Source organism: Schistocerca cancellata, chromosome 5 (genome assembly GCF_023864275.1).
Source record: "Schistocerca cancellata isolate TAMUIC-IGC-003103 chromosome 5, iqSchCanc2.1, whole genome shotgun sequence".
NCBI lineage: Eukaryota > Metazoa > Arthropoda > Insecta > Orthoptera > Acrididae > Schistocerca > Schistocerca cancellata.
The window spans coordinates 532,303,680-532,319,068 of record NC_064630.1 but is presented as its reverse complement, the minus strand read 5'-3'; the positions used below and the strand labels follow the sequence as shown (position 1 = coordinate 532,319,068).

The 15,389-nt window shown below is 44.0% G+C and overlaps 1 protein-coding gene across 1 annotated transcript in view; it reads right to left on the bottom strand.

Moving 5' to 3' along the window:
- LOC126187736 (uncharacterized) overlaps positions 1 to 12,246 on the bottom strand; it is a 587,768-nt gene extending 575,522 nt beyond the window's left edge. Inside the window, exon 1 of the mRNA XM_049928985.1 lies at positions 12,140 to 12,246. The gene's annotated coding sequence lies outside the window, so the exon portion shown is untranslated. The remainder of the gene's footprint in view (positions 1 to 12,139) is intronic.
- Between the last annotated feature and the right edge of the window lie 3,143 nt (positions 12,247 to 15,389).

The window sequence follows — 15,389 nt, the reverse complement described above, 5'->3', positions numbered from 1 at the left end:
ATGTATTGTTGTATTTTATTTTATTCCATAAACCCACTGATAATCGCTGAACATATCTTTAGAGAAAGTAACGATGAAAGTCATCGACCAAATTATTAAGAATAATAATTTGATTGTTCAATATGGCAATTATAGCGGTACAAAATCAATGTCAAAGCATTTCCGTACCAATAGAGGTACGGGAGATCACTATATTCCGGCAGCAAAGAAGCATTTAGTCTGAAAGCTGCCTGACTCCACCGCGTTGGTCGTCGACAGAATAAAGTTAAGCTAGAAATAAGGCGAATACCATTCCTGATCACTAGACTCTGTGTAAATTATTCAAATTAAATTACTGACCACACTGGCTGTATCTGTAGCCGGCGTCTGTAACACACGCTACAACAGTAGCGCTCGACCTAGAGGTAACCAGTTCGAGTCATGGCTGTGGGAAACAAAAAAGATTACCTCCAGTATTTGATTGGAAAAGCCAGTGACACGCAATTTCTGATCGTCAAACTATGTACGATATTGCAGCGCCTGTGTTGTTAAGCGTATACAAACGAATCATCGCATCGTTCTTCTTAATAGCACAGGCAGTGCAATATCGTATGATTCCGCAATATCAGGCAGGGATTTCAATTGAAATGTGCTTCTCCAGTCGGGAATTACATAAGGTGTGGACGAGTACAGGTTGTCACGCAGGAACGACGACATATGGAAGTTTGAGTCTGGTCGTGAGTCGTACACGGATAGCCAAAGCGGTTAAGACGACCGGTTGCGTAAGGTGGGAAAGCCGGGTTCGAGTCCCGGACCGGCACAGATTTCTTTTGTCGTCATTCCTTTATACATCTGATGGTTGTTCGTATTCGCACGTGCAAATGCATTCGTTTATATCAAACTATGTGCCAATATATGGGTTAAATCTCCTACCTCTGTGCAGTATGTCGTCGGATGAGGGCCAGTGTCACTGAAGATGGTGGCCCTTCCTTAGGATGATGTAGTAATCTCTCTCCCCCCCCCCCCCCCCAGATTCCTCTCCCTCCCTCTCACTCCCACTTTGGCCCCACCATGGTGGTATTCGAGAAGGGTGGATTGTGTACTAACAATAGGATTCATCCTCTCTTTCTTCCTTTATATCATTATCTATTGTTATTAAGTGATATAGGTGTTCAGAAATTCATCATCATCTATTATCATCAGGTGATATTGGTATTTAGAAATGTGACAGTTTGTATCCTTATTTAACTTGGATCAAATGTTGGATCAAATGGACTCTTCGCAGTCATTACACTGTCACTTAGAATTTAGTTCTACTACTACAACTCTGGGATACAACATCAATTTGGTTTGATGTGGAATGTGTAGTGAACTTTGTTCATGATTTCGCTGTTCTGATCGCCGTTAAATGTAACTTTGCGCTGTTAATCGATATGACAATAAAACAGGTATTTCTTGTAACGGTCAGGTTGCAAAACTTCTTAAATCTAATTTAATTACATAGACTTTACACAAAAAGTTATCCACTCTACTCCGTGTTGGCAGATCCAGATATTTGTGACGGATTACGCTCTCACTTTGCGTAACTGCACATTCATCCGACGTGAAAAACCTCCGGAAACGTTACGCTACATTAGGCATGAACCCGTTTAGCAAAGAGTATAGAAGCGTAAGATACGGTATGCTAACAGGCACTACGCGAATTCATCACGGCCACTTAAACAGTTACGCTGAAGACGCAATCTTTCCACCACGCGGAGAAAGGCTGCCAACGCGTCTTAAGAAAGTAAATGCAAGACGATGCTTGTTTTTACTGACCGCTCGGCATCTTCTGGGCGGCCGTCATCCAGCACTGTTGCTTTGATCTAGTCGCTGATGGGAAATTTTACCTAGGGTCGTATTAGTAGTTTTCGAAGTGAAGTAGGCTACATCAAGATATCATGTTCCATTCATTCCCTTCTCTGTTTTCCACGCTCTTCTACAGGGTATTTCAAAGAGATTCATCCGATGCTACAAAATTTTATTCTCTACGTGAATGAAGATAGAAACTAAAAGTAAATATTAACTTATGCATAGGACTGAAAAGTGTTTATTTTCGAAAGAAGAAAGGTAGATTAGGGTTTAACGTCCATTCGATGTGGATGCCATAAGTGGGGAAGCCTGAATCGAGTTAGGAAAATCACGGAAAACTTAAATCAGTTTGGTCGGACGCGGATTGCAATCGTCCTTCCGAATGTGAGTCCAGTGTACTAAGTACTGCGCCACCTCGCTCGGTATTTTCAAGGAAATCATCCGATTATATAGGAATATCATTTATATGCATGCGCATGGGGCTTTGGAGTACCGTTAAGAATTATGTATAGGGTCGTTTATCTTTCAAAAATGTTTCAATGTGCCCTCCACCGACCACACGACATAGACCCAGACGATAATCAAACTCGTACCATGGATTTGCTAGCATGTAGGGAGTTACTATATTCACTGTGGCATCACAGTTTAGTTGTTCGAAGGGGCAGCACATAAGCGGAATCTTCTAGCAAACTAAATTCTGTGTGGTTTGAAACACAAACGCTCCAGAAAGGTACTTGAGGAATGACCTATTTCTCGGTTGACACCAGGAGTAAATCCCTGTGAACCAACTGTAAATGTTGAATACGCTTTACATCTTACACGACCATACGGGGAGTTCCCTTTAAGTAAACAGTGTCATAAAACTGCTGGTACCATCGTTGAATGCTTTGAAGTGTAGGAGGTGCTCTGCCGTACTCTCGATGAAGCTGTAACTGAACTGCATCAATTGAAATAGAGAACGCAAAACGGGTTTTGTTTCTATGTTACACCTTCATCGGGAGACAGCTATCAAAATTTTGCCGAAGACAGTGCCACTAAAGCAGAGTTACTGAATACGGTTTACCGAAATTCCCTCACCAAAGAAGACGAAGTAAATATTCTAGCGTTCTAATCAAGAACAGTTGCCAACTTGAGTAACTTAGAAGTAGGTATCCTCGGTGTAGCGAAGCAGCTTAAATCAATTAATAAAGACATGTCCTCTGGTCGAGATCATATACCAATTACATTCCTTTCATCTGCATGAATACTCTGAAAAATCACACTTCGAAGCAGCTTAAATCACTTAATAAAGGCATGTCCTCTGGTTGAGATCATATACCAATTAGATTGCTTTCATCTGCATGAATACTCTGAAAATCACACTTAAGTGCCTGGCAGAGGATTCATCACAGTACGTTGACATAATAGGTCCATACTTAGTAATCATATACATACGTTCGCTCGACGAAAGATCGCACCAAAACACTGGAAAGCTGCACAGGTCACATCAGTACTCAAGAAAGGAAATAAGAATAATCCGCTGAATTACAGAACCATAACACTAATATCGATTTGCATTAAGATTTTGGAACGTATACTGTGTTGTAATAACATAAATTACCTCGAAAGGAACTATCTATTGAGAAATAGTCTACAAGGATTCAGAAAGTATCGTTCTTGTAAAACAAAACTAATTCTTATAAACACGAAGTAATGATTGCTGTCGACAGGGGATGTCAAATTGATTCCATGGTTTTAGATTTCCAGAAGGCTTTTGACACCATTCCTCACAGGCGACTTCTAATCAGTTGCGTGTCCTTGGAGTATTGTCTCTGTTTTGCGACTGTGTTCTTGATCTACTGTCATAAAGGTCACAGTTATTAGTAACTGACGAAAGTGACATCTGACATTTCCCAAGGAAGAGTTACATATCCTCTACTGTTGCTAATCTATCTAAACAATTTAGGAGACAATCTGAGCAGCCCTTTTGGATCGTTTTCAGGTGATGCTGTCGTTGACCGTCTAGTGAAGTCATCAGAAGATGAAAACCAATTCCAAAGTGATTAAGATGAGTCCTCTGTATAGCGCGAATAGTGTCAACTGACTCTAAATAATGAAAACTGATGTCATCCACACGAGTACTAAAAGGAACCCGTTAAATTTTGGTTATACTATAAATCACACAAATCTAAAGGTGGTGGATTCCACTAAATACCTAGGGATAACAATTACGGAGAACTTAAATTGGAGCGATCACGAAGAGAATGGTGAGGGGAAGGTGAATCAAAGACTTTTATTGGAAGAAAATTTAAAAGATGTAACAAGTCCACTGAAGAGACTGTCTACGTTGAGCTTGTCCGTCCTCTTCTGAACTGTCGCTTGTGTGGTATGGGAGCCTTACCAGATAAGATTGACAGGGGACATCAAAAAAGTTCAGTGAATGGCAGCTCCTTTCGTATTATCGCAACCAAAGCTAAGAGAGTGTAATGGATATGACCCGTGAGTTGCGACGGCTATCGTTAAAATAAAGCTGTTTCTCGTTGCAACCAGATCTTTTCACGAAATTTCAGTCTCTAACGTTCTCCTCCAAATTCAAAAATATTTTACTGGTGACCAGAAACATAGGGAGAAATGATCACCGAAATAAAACGAGAGAAATAAGATCTCTTACGGAACGATTGAAGTGCTCGTTATTCCTTTGCGCTATTGAAGAGTGGAACGGTAGGGAAACAGCTTGAAGGAGGCTCGATCAACCCTCTGCCAGGTACTTAATTGTGAATTGCAGAGTAGCCCTGTACTTCTAAATGCACAACTATAATGAAAACACTTCACTAGCGCTCACCTCAGTCGTGTGCAATTTACAGCCATGCAGCTAAAATGTCCATGTGACCCAGCTAGATAAACACCAGGCTAGAACCCACATTCTGTCACAGATACATGCTATGCAAAAATCAGGAAACGTTCTTCCACTTGAACATGAGATTTATTCTAGATTCAAGCAGAGGAGGTACACAAATCCTATCAGTGGAGGAGCGGTGGTGTCACGAAAGGCATCCGGTCAGCAACTGAATCATTAACATTGCCCAAACCCATATAACAAAGCTGACCGCATACAGGAACGGGGAAAGGCAAGGCAGGGGAAGAAGCTGACAGGTCTATATGACGTAAAATAGACTGACTGGAAAAAAAATCGCAATACCAAGAAGAAGTTGTGCGATATAAACGAAAGTTAGTAGGTGTGTTTCACAACTGAAAGATGAAATCTACTGAAATTTTGGACCAGTCGCATAAAAGTGGCACTAGTTACGCCACTATGAGGATGCAAATAAGGTTTGCTTTAAACGCACGCTGTAATGATCGTGAGCGTTAGTTGCCTTTGACATTTGACGTGGTGGTTTGATGACAGTCAAGAATGCCATTATCAGCACCTCAATGAGTTTGAGCGAGATCGTGTAATAGGGCTATGAGAAGCTGAATGTTCCTTCTGCGATACTGCGGAAAGACTTGAAAGGAATGTAGCCACTGTAATTGAATGCTGGCAGCGGTAATGCCTGGAGACCGGGCTCTGTACCGCCACGTGGCACCACGGAGAGGAAGGATCATCGTATTCGGTGTACGGCTCTAGCGCATCGTACTGCTTCTGCTTCAGTAATCTGAGCAGCATTTGGCACCACAGTGACACTAAGAAGTGTTAATAAGCGGTTACTTCAAGGACATCTCCGAGCCAGACGCCCTGTATTGTGCATTACACTGACTGCACCTCCATTTTCGATTTCAGTGGTGTCAAGCGAGAGACCACTGGATGGCAGGATGCTTACAGAAGGTAAAGCTCTCGCAGGAGAGCTTCTGTAAAGTTTGGAAGGTAGGAGACGAGGTACTGGCAGAAGTAAAGCTGTGAGTGCCGGGCGTGAGTCGTGCTTCGGTTGCTCAGTTGGTAGAGCACTTGCCCGCGAAAGGCAAAGGTCCCGAGTTCGAGTCTCGGTCGGACACACAGTTTTAATCTGCCAGGAAGTTTCACTATGGGACTTAACATCTGTGGTCATCAGTCCCCTAGAATTTAGAACTACTTAAACCTAACGAACCTAAGGACATCACACACATCCATGCCCGAGGCAGGATTCGAACCTGCAACCGTAGCGGTCACGCGGTTCCAGACTGAACCGCCTTTAACCGCACGGCCACACCGGCCGGCTACCTCTGGCCCACATACCGCTGTTGTAACCAACCTGGTCTACAGAATGTCTACATGTTTTCCTGGCCTGCTCAGTCACCAAATGTGTCCGGTCGAGCACATATGAGACATCAACGGACGACACTTTCAGTCATCCACAAACAGCATTAAATGTCCCTGTATTGGACGACCAAATGCCATAGACACGTAACTCAGTCCCACAGACTGATATCCGGCACCTGTACATCACAATGAACGCTCGTTTTCACGCTTGCATTCAACAGTCTGGCGTTTACGACTTCTTCCCGCTTACATTAACCTGTGCTTTCACAATGTTAGTCTCTCAAATATATTACCTAGACAAATGTATTCCCAAAGTTTCATTACTCTGCAGCAATTATTTTTTGACGTTGCCATTTTTTCAGTCAGTGTATGAACACCCCGGGTTCACTGCACCTTTCTTTTTAGCTAAGGCTGTGGCGAAATTATGTGCAGCGCACTTCTGTGACTTCAGAATATAGTACGGAAGCAGCACTGAGTGGTTTATAAGCGTAATTCTACTGGAGTTAGCGAGCGGCAAATTCCGCGTTGACGCGTTCCCTGTTTTCAGCTTTACTGTGATGGAGGAGCGATACCAGAAACAAATCACGGCGACATTAAGGTGTTCCGGGGGCGAAAACACAGGTGGTCGTCGGCGGCGCGAGGATGATGTGTTTACGCCCGAGTCCGCTAACCCGTTCTCCCGGCGGGCCGGCCGTGAGTGGCTACATCAACGGAGCACGAGTTTAAAGGCGCATCGCCGCTTACGCAACGCAGCGGAGTGAGCGCGATGCTTCGGCCTTCTAACACGCCGCTTCAAATATCATCCGCCACGGCTGTAGACCGCTGCGAATCATGCGGGGGGCGTGATGCGCTTCTCAGTCTCATTTAAAGATCGGGACAAGTGAAATTCAGGTCTCATTACGAAGAAAACGCACACGTAGTACACGGTATTGTTCTTATTCGGCACGCGAGATGAATTAACCGATTGTACGATAAAGTTTTAACTGTAGATGATGGGAGGAGGAGGAAGATCGATTATGAGATGTCCAGACACAGTAACAAATTCCGGAGATTTAATTGTCAATAGTTACTGCATTTAATGCCATCGCTATGCAGCGTTCCATTTCACCCAAACTTGTTGGAAGGTGAGACACATAAACGGAGTCTTGTAGCAATTGAGACCCACCTGGATAGCCGAGTACGTTAACGCGTCGCTTTCTGGATACGGGGAGTCACCTGATCCGGATCCATTCCGCCTCGCAGATTAACGACAAGGACTTGTGAGCCGCGCACATGGATGTGGTTTTTAGGCGGAGGCAAACGCAGAGCTGGTATCCACGTACTGCTTCAGATTCACGTCAAGCAGACATTTGGTAAACTTTTCACGCTTGCGCATGGGATGCACTATAGACGCAGACAGATGGGGTGGACGGAGATTCCCATCCTTTGGGTGAATACGATACTGATGACTATAGATGCTTAGTCTCTTTAGACCTGTAACGATCATTATCACACAGCAACTGAATCCTTTTTGGTTCTAAACACAACTGTCGCCTCAAAAAACACCAGACATGCACTTGAGGATTGGCTGACTCTCGGCTGGCGCAATGAGGTGACCTCTGAGGACCACAGGTAATTGTTGAACGCGCTTTGCTGAAAACATCGGTCCTGCTGAAGTAGACTATTCGCACAGTAAAACAAGTGTTGCTGAGGATAACATCTCGGCTTAGGCTGCGTATTCGTTCTAGAGTATGTATAGGCGTTCGAAAAATGTAAGAATTATCTTAAAAGCATCACACAGTAACATACAGCAGATGCATCTGATACTGAAATTATATGTTCTAAAACCGTATTTCAGATGTCTTTATATTTTCATTATTATTTGATCTGAACTTCCCTCATTCGTTCATTTTTTTAATAAATACATCATCTGTCCAAGAAGTCCCGATACTCATTTTATTCTTGCCGTGAAAGCTATATCAGCGCAGGATCTACAATGGTAGCTTGAACTAAGATAAGTAAACAATAGCTGTGCACTGGAACAGTCAGTTGTGAGCAACCAGTGTTAAGTAGAGGACGTGCGACCATAGTGTGTCACAAACAGCATTGTGGCTACAGCTCTAAATCCAATCTTCAAGACTGTGCAGAATGTTTTGAAGAAGAGAAAAGAGTGTGAAAAATTGTTCCGCACACCTTGACTCCCGAACAAAAATGACGATGCGTGGACGCCTGTCCAGTCTTGATTGAAATGAAAAATGCGGCCAATTCTTTTCTGGAAAAGTCCTGACTACAGCGAGGTCACCTCAGCTGAAACATTAACTGGCGACTGCAGATGGAAACAACAATGAACTGTTCCCAGAACGCCTATAGCGATCTAGGAAGCCAATGAAACACTTAAATTAAGACATATATGCCGGAATTTCAACCCATCTGCTACTCCAAACACATCATCTCTCTTATTCACTGTGCCGTAGCTACATTGCTTGAACTTTTTTCAGTGAAAGTAAGTAGAGCGAATGTATGACTGATGGCGATGTTCATAGTCTACAAATAATTGAACCTTATGTTTTTTCAAAATCTATGTGAGGTTTATGTAACATTAAACTACACAATGATATTATCATAATGGAAAAATTAAAAATGTTTTCCGATGTCTGCGGCAACAGAAGTACGTAAAATGTGAAATTTCCGTACTGCAATATCTGCTGGTGATTGTGTTTGGAGAAAAGGTGACCTTGCCTCAGTCAAGGTAAAGGTCATGTCAGTATGAACAAAGAATCGAATAATAAGTGGAGGAGAAAAATAAATAGTGTACCAATTTTACGTTTTCCGCCCTCGGCTTCTCAATAAATCTGTAATAACTGTTAAGAATTCCGAGTGTTCGTCTAACGTATTTCCTTACGAAAACAGTGGTGTGAGACGAAAAGTCGTATGGAGATGGTGTAAGATTTTGATCATCAAAACCGCAGAAACGGAAGACGAGTGGACAAATCTAACCCAAACGTAGGGGTATTTTAAAATGAACACTGCATGAACGGAGGATTGTTCCTTCTACAGAATACACTGAGCGTAAGAGAAGTGACCTGATTTCAGAAGAATGGAAAGAAAAACCGTGGTATCTTCGAAAGGTCGTGGGAGTTAAGGTTCTGAATGAATATAAACAGTTAAAACAACAGAATCGATAAAATAACATTTTCAAGTAACGAGAAAGTAGTGAAACAACATTCAAGTTGTTGAAGAAGAAAGACGTCATTGATTATTTGATTCTCTGAATAAAGTGCAATAATGTAATTTGTTAATGGATTCCACGTATCAGTTGACCCCAAGAACTATTGTGACACATCAGTTTCCGCTTTTCATACAGGATGTCTACAAAATATAGATGAAGATGTTCTGCCTACTTCATTCTCCGATTGAAACCGAGATCGCTTAAGCAGATCCAGAAGCTTTTAGATAGCGGACTCGATGATGGTTGCTGTTTTGTGAGGACCGAAAAGCCTTCAGTATAGTTGCTCATTGTAGCTATATAAATAAAATACTTGCTTACTGAAAATCAGTTAAAATGTCACTGTATAGAAAACTTATAAGAGAAAAAAAAAAGAAAAAGAAACAGGCGGACAATTTCAGAATTGGATCAAGGAAGAAGTTGTGAATCTCGAGAATGTTTACTCTTAAAATTCCGAGAGAGCGTCTTTAAAGACGACTAAGGAAACAACATACCACATACTAACAGTTATGGTAAGGAAATGTGATGTTGTGTAGATATTTACTAATAGTCGTTCGTACCGCCCCGCATCTGCGAATTAAATAGGAAGGCAGCAAAATAGTATTTGTAGATTGTGTACCCTTGTCATGCACCGTACGATGGCTTGCTCGCTCCAAACATAGGTTCATGGGTAACAGTCGTAGTCAGAAATGCTCTTGCAAGTATTTCTGCTCATAGTTAACACACACGCCAAAATTTTCCTACCCAATGACACAAAAACTGACAAACCAACGGTCTGCTGTTGTGGTTACGTTTCTCACGATATCTTACTCACATCCTTTTCTACTGAAGTGTCAATCGTTTTAGCGAACGGCGCTGGTAAGCATAAGACAGTTATGCGCATGTAAAAGATTCGGTGCATTCACGCTTGTACTTCTAGATTTCCTGCTCCATATGTTAAATACTTGCCTAAACAACGGACTGAAAAACAGTAAGTTTTCTACAAGATAACTGTTGCGCCCAGTTCGAAACTGCTGTTGGATGAAGTATTAAGTTCGTGACTGGTGACGATAAAACTACTGCAGGGGTAGGAAAGGTGAAAGAAATTACTTTCACTTGATGTACTAAAAGTTCTCACTACATGTTGATAATGCAAGATAATATATACAACCAAGAAAAAGAACCCATGTCGCAAGAATAATGGCAAACTTTTAAACACAATAATTTTGTTGAAGTAGCTAGCACTACGATGTGACATCATATAGAGTTAAAAATGAAATCAGTGGAGGGGAAAGATAATGAATGACTCACATATATTGGGAGAATTCTGGAAAATGTGAGCGTGCGCTACGAAGACAGCGGCGTTTGTTGTCCTCAAGTACGCGTGTTAGCAGATGAATATAGGTATGTGTTACTAAGACCTTAAGAAATAGATGTAGAACATATGAAAGTGCTCAAGTAACTTAAACGTGAGTCCTGAAGGAAAGGCGGCGTCGTTCTCCCAAACTCCATCTGGATAAAGTTAAAGAAACAGAATTCAAGATAGAACGGGCATCAGCTGCATTGCCTTTATCTCTTCCTCACGTCCGATACGTGAAAATGAAATAAGACTGGGATATGTTTGAAGGCATGTAGACAGTGTTCGTCTCTTCGGTTCGAGTGAAATGAATAAAATGGGGAGTGATTAAAGCCAGTAAGTGGTAATGGTATAACGTTTATTAATGTTGGCGTCGGAACTGTTCTCAAAATTATCCGAGGAATTTGTTGGAACTGAAAGGCAAGCGGCCTGAATAGGCTGCTGCGTTTCTAAACACCGACAGGTGTGGCTCTCCTGCCAGCCTGTGTCACCATCAAGCCTATGAACTGTTTACATGTTTCCACAAAAGCTATTCGTTTGAACATGAGGACGTACAGTTTACAAAGCTCTTACTGATAAGCTAGGAGTATTTACACAGTCCCTCTTGCAACAATTTTAGCTGTACCTGTAACTAGCCAGTTCGTTATAAAGTAAAACTACAAGGATGTTTTCCCTCAAAGTCAAATCATTCATCAGTTGCACAGTTGGAATCTTTTATTGGACTTAACCGGTTTCGACAGATTAATCTGTCAGCTCTGGAAATTCAATACTGGCTTATAATATGGATAGGCAGACGTCAAATTAGGATGTCCTAACCATCCGAACATAATTTGACTTCGGCTTGTCAAAGGTTGTGAGCCACTATTGAACATGCGAAGATAGCAGATTAATCTGTCGTAACTGGTAAAGCCCTCCACCCCCCCCCCCCCCCCCCCAAATGCAATAGCGCAGCTGATGACTGCTTTTAAGTACCTTAGTCGGTGAAAGAATAACAGCTATGAACAAAATCATAAATACTTTTTATCTTATTATCGCAAGACTATATTCTTCCTATATACGACTACAGAGCCTGGCGTAAGAGCCCGACTTGATGGTGTTTACAAGGCAATACCCGAAGCCTGCCACTTTGTCTTTCAAGCATTGTCACCGAATTCGTCTTTTCAAGAGCTCTGGAATGCCATTAAAAGAAGAATGCTATCTGCAATATCTCGGTTGATGAAAGGGCTTATTAAGTTTTCAATCAAATTACATGCCCCTATTAATTTTCATGTGCCGAAAATCACTTTTTATACCTTGAACACTTAGGTAAATAAAAGGGTGCTACGTCTTACGCGATTCAACCTGTGTGTAGAGTACCAACGAGATTTTCCTCTGTGCCATTGGCGAAGTGGGGAAGTGATTCTGGTTCACTGTGTAGCCCCCGATAACGAACTTACGATGACTCGCCGAGTACATATGTCGAGACTAACGCACGGCGGAGAACGCGTCGTAGCGGGCCGGGCCGACCGCGTGGCGCACCTGCGTCGGCCTCTGACCTAAGAGAAGGTGGCCCTACCTGGCTCTGAGGCTGGCTCCTCCGGGCCTGCCGGTCTGGTTTCGGGAGGCGGGCGGCGCGGGGGCGGCGGTGGAGGCGGCGGCCGCGGGGGCGGCGGCAGCGGCGGCGGCGCGCAGGGAGGCGCTGACAGCGCTCGTTCGGGGCAGGCGCGACGCCTGGGGCGGCGGCGGCGGCGCCTTGGCGGCGGCCGAGCCGGGGGGCGCGAGCCGCGGCGGCGCCAACAGCACGAGCAGCGCGAGCAGGAGCGGCGGCCGCATCTCGCACGGGACTGCGCCAGCGCGCCGCCGGGCCGACCGCCTGCCCGGCCGGCCGCCGCCGCCGCGTGGGCCGCGGAGGGGGAAAGTGTGCCGCCGCGGCAGCAGCAGCCGCCGCCGCCGCCGCACTTGTCGCCGTCTCCGCCGAGGCACCGCGACTTCCCTTCCGGGCGACCGCCCTCCACGTACAGACGCACTGCTCTGCTTCCGAGCACACGAGAGCCAAAACACTACCATCTGCTTAACAGCGCGTTGGTCCAAAAAATGGTTCAAATGGCTCTGAGCACTATGGGACTTAACATCCGAGGTCATCAGTCCCCTAGAACTTAGAACTACTTAACCCTAACTAACCTAAGGACATCACATACATCCATGCCCGAGGCAGGATTCGAACCTGCGACCGTAGCGGTCACGCGGCTCCAGACTGTAGCGCCTAGAACCGCTTGGCCACTCCGGCCGGCGTGCGTTGGTCCACCTTCGGGATGCAATACATCAGCGATCCCCGTGGCACGGATTCGACAAGCCCATGGCTCGTTTCTGGAGCTACATAGTACAGGTCACACAATTCTTGTAACGAGCCAATGATTTGTGGGCACAGGGCTAGCCTCCTACACTGAAGAGCCAAACAAACTGGTACACATGCGTAATATCGTGCAGAGCCGCCGCGGGCACGCAGAAATGCCGCAACACGACGTGGCGTGGACTCGACTAATGTCTGAAGTAGTGCTGCAAGGAACTGACACTATGAATCCTGCAGAGCTGTCCATAAATCTGAAAGAGTACGAGGAGGTGGAGATCTCTTCTGAACAGCACGTTGAAAGGCATCCCAGGTATGCTCAATGATCTTCACGTCTGGAGTATCTGGTGGCCTGCAGATGTGTTTGAACTCAGAAGAGTGTTCCTGAAGCCACTCTGTAGCAACTCTGGATGTGATGTGTGTCGCATTGTCCTGCTCGAATTGCCCAAGTCCGTCGGAATGCACAATGAACATGAATGGATGTAGGTGACCAGACAGGACGCTTCAGTACGTGTCATCTGTCAGCGTCGTATCTACCAGGTGTACCGGTATGAAATGAGCGTTAAGATACAAATGTGTCGATAGGGAACATTTGTTGTAAACGAGCCTTAATTTTTTTTTCTTTTGGTTGGTATGACATCTTTTAAAGATATTTAGTATACATCAAGTCATGGAACAAACAACATCATATGTTTTCATCGTGTTAACAATGTCGAATTTTGTACCAGAAAGCGATGATTTGCGGAAAGAATTTATTTTTTGTTTTCATTTGAAAAAAAGTGCGCCGGCCGCGGTGGTCTAGCGGTTCTGGCGCTGCAGTCCGCAACCGCGGGACTGCTACGGTCGCAGGTTCAAATCCTGCCTCGGGCATGGGTGTGTGTGATGTCCTTAGGTTAGTTAGGTTTAAGTAGTTCTAAGTTCTAGGGGACTTATGACCTAAGATGTTGAGTCCCATAGTGCTCAGAGCCATTTGAACCATTTGAAAAAAAGTGCTGCAGAGTCGCATCGAATGCTTATCGAGGCATATGGTGACCATGCTCTATCAGACGCAACATGCAAAAGATGGTTTCAACGGTTCAGAAATAAGAACGTGGAAGACCACCAAAAAAGTTCGAAGACGCCGAATTGCAAGCACTATTGGATGAAGAAGCAAATGGCAGCAGTGCTAAATGTTGCACAACAAACAATTTCTGACCGTTTGAAAGCTATGGGAAAGATACAAAAGTGTGGAAAATGGGTGCCACATGAATTGAATGAAAGACAGATGTAAAACCGAATAACCATTTGTCAAATTTTGCTTCAAAGACAAGAAAGAAAATCAATGTTGCATCGAATTGCTACTGGCGATGAAAAATGGATTTATTTTAAGAATCCTAAACGGGAAAAATCATGGGTTAATCCGGGACAACCATCAACATCGACCCTCAAAACCAGATCGATTCGGCAAGAAGACAATGCTCTGTGTTTGGTGGGATCAGAAAGGTGTGGTGTATCATGAGCTTCTAAACCCCGGTGAAACTGGGAATACTAATTGCTATAGACAACAAATGATCAATTTTGAACCATGCATTGATCGAAAAAACACCAGAATGGGCCAGAAGACATGGCAAAGTAATTTTTTTACGCGACAATGCACCTGCACACAAAGCAAAACTGGTTCAGGTTACAATCAAAACACTTGGCTGGGAGCTGCTGCCCCACCCGCCGTATTCACCAGACTTGGCCTCTTCCGGCTACCATTTGTTTTCATCAATGGGACACGCATTGGCTGAGGAACAATTCGATTCCTACGAATGCTTCAAAAGACGGACATTTCTATTGGCGTGGTTCCCACAAATTGCCAGAAAGGTGGTCAAAATGTATAGAAAGCAGTGGTCAGTACTTTGAATAAAATGTTTTTACTTTTCAATTCAAAATTAGTGTTTCATTTTCACAAAAAAACGTTCATTTCATGCCGGTACGCATGGTAGACGTATTAGGGGTCCCATATCACTCCAACTGCACAGGCCCCACACCATTACAGAGCCTCCACCAGCTTAACAGTTCCTTGCTGACATCCAGGGTCCATGGATTCATGATGATGTTTTTCTTATTCGTACATGTCCTTCTGCTCGATAAAATTTGAAACGAGACTCGTCCGCCCAGGCAACATGTTTCCACTCATCAACAGTCCAGTGTCGGCATAAAGCTTTGTGTCATGCTGTCATCGAGAGTATATGAGTGGGCCTTCGGCTCCCAAAGGCCATGTCGATGATGTTTCGTTGTATGGTTCGCACGTTGACACTTGTTGGTGGCCCAGCATTGAAATCTGCAGCAATTTGCGTAAGGCTTGTACTTCTGTCGCGTTGAACGATTCTCTTCAGTCGTCGTTGGTCCCGTTCTTGCAGGATCTTTTCCCGACAGCAGCGATGTCGGAGATTTGATGTTTTACCAGATTCCTGATATTCACGGTCTACTCGTGAAATGGTCGTACGCGAAA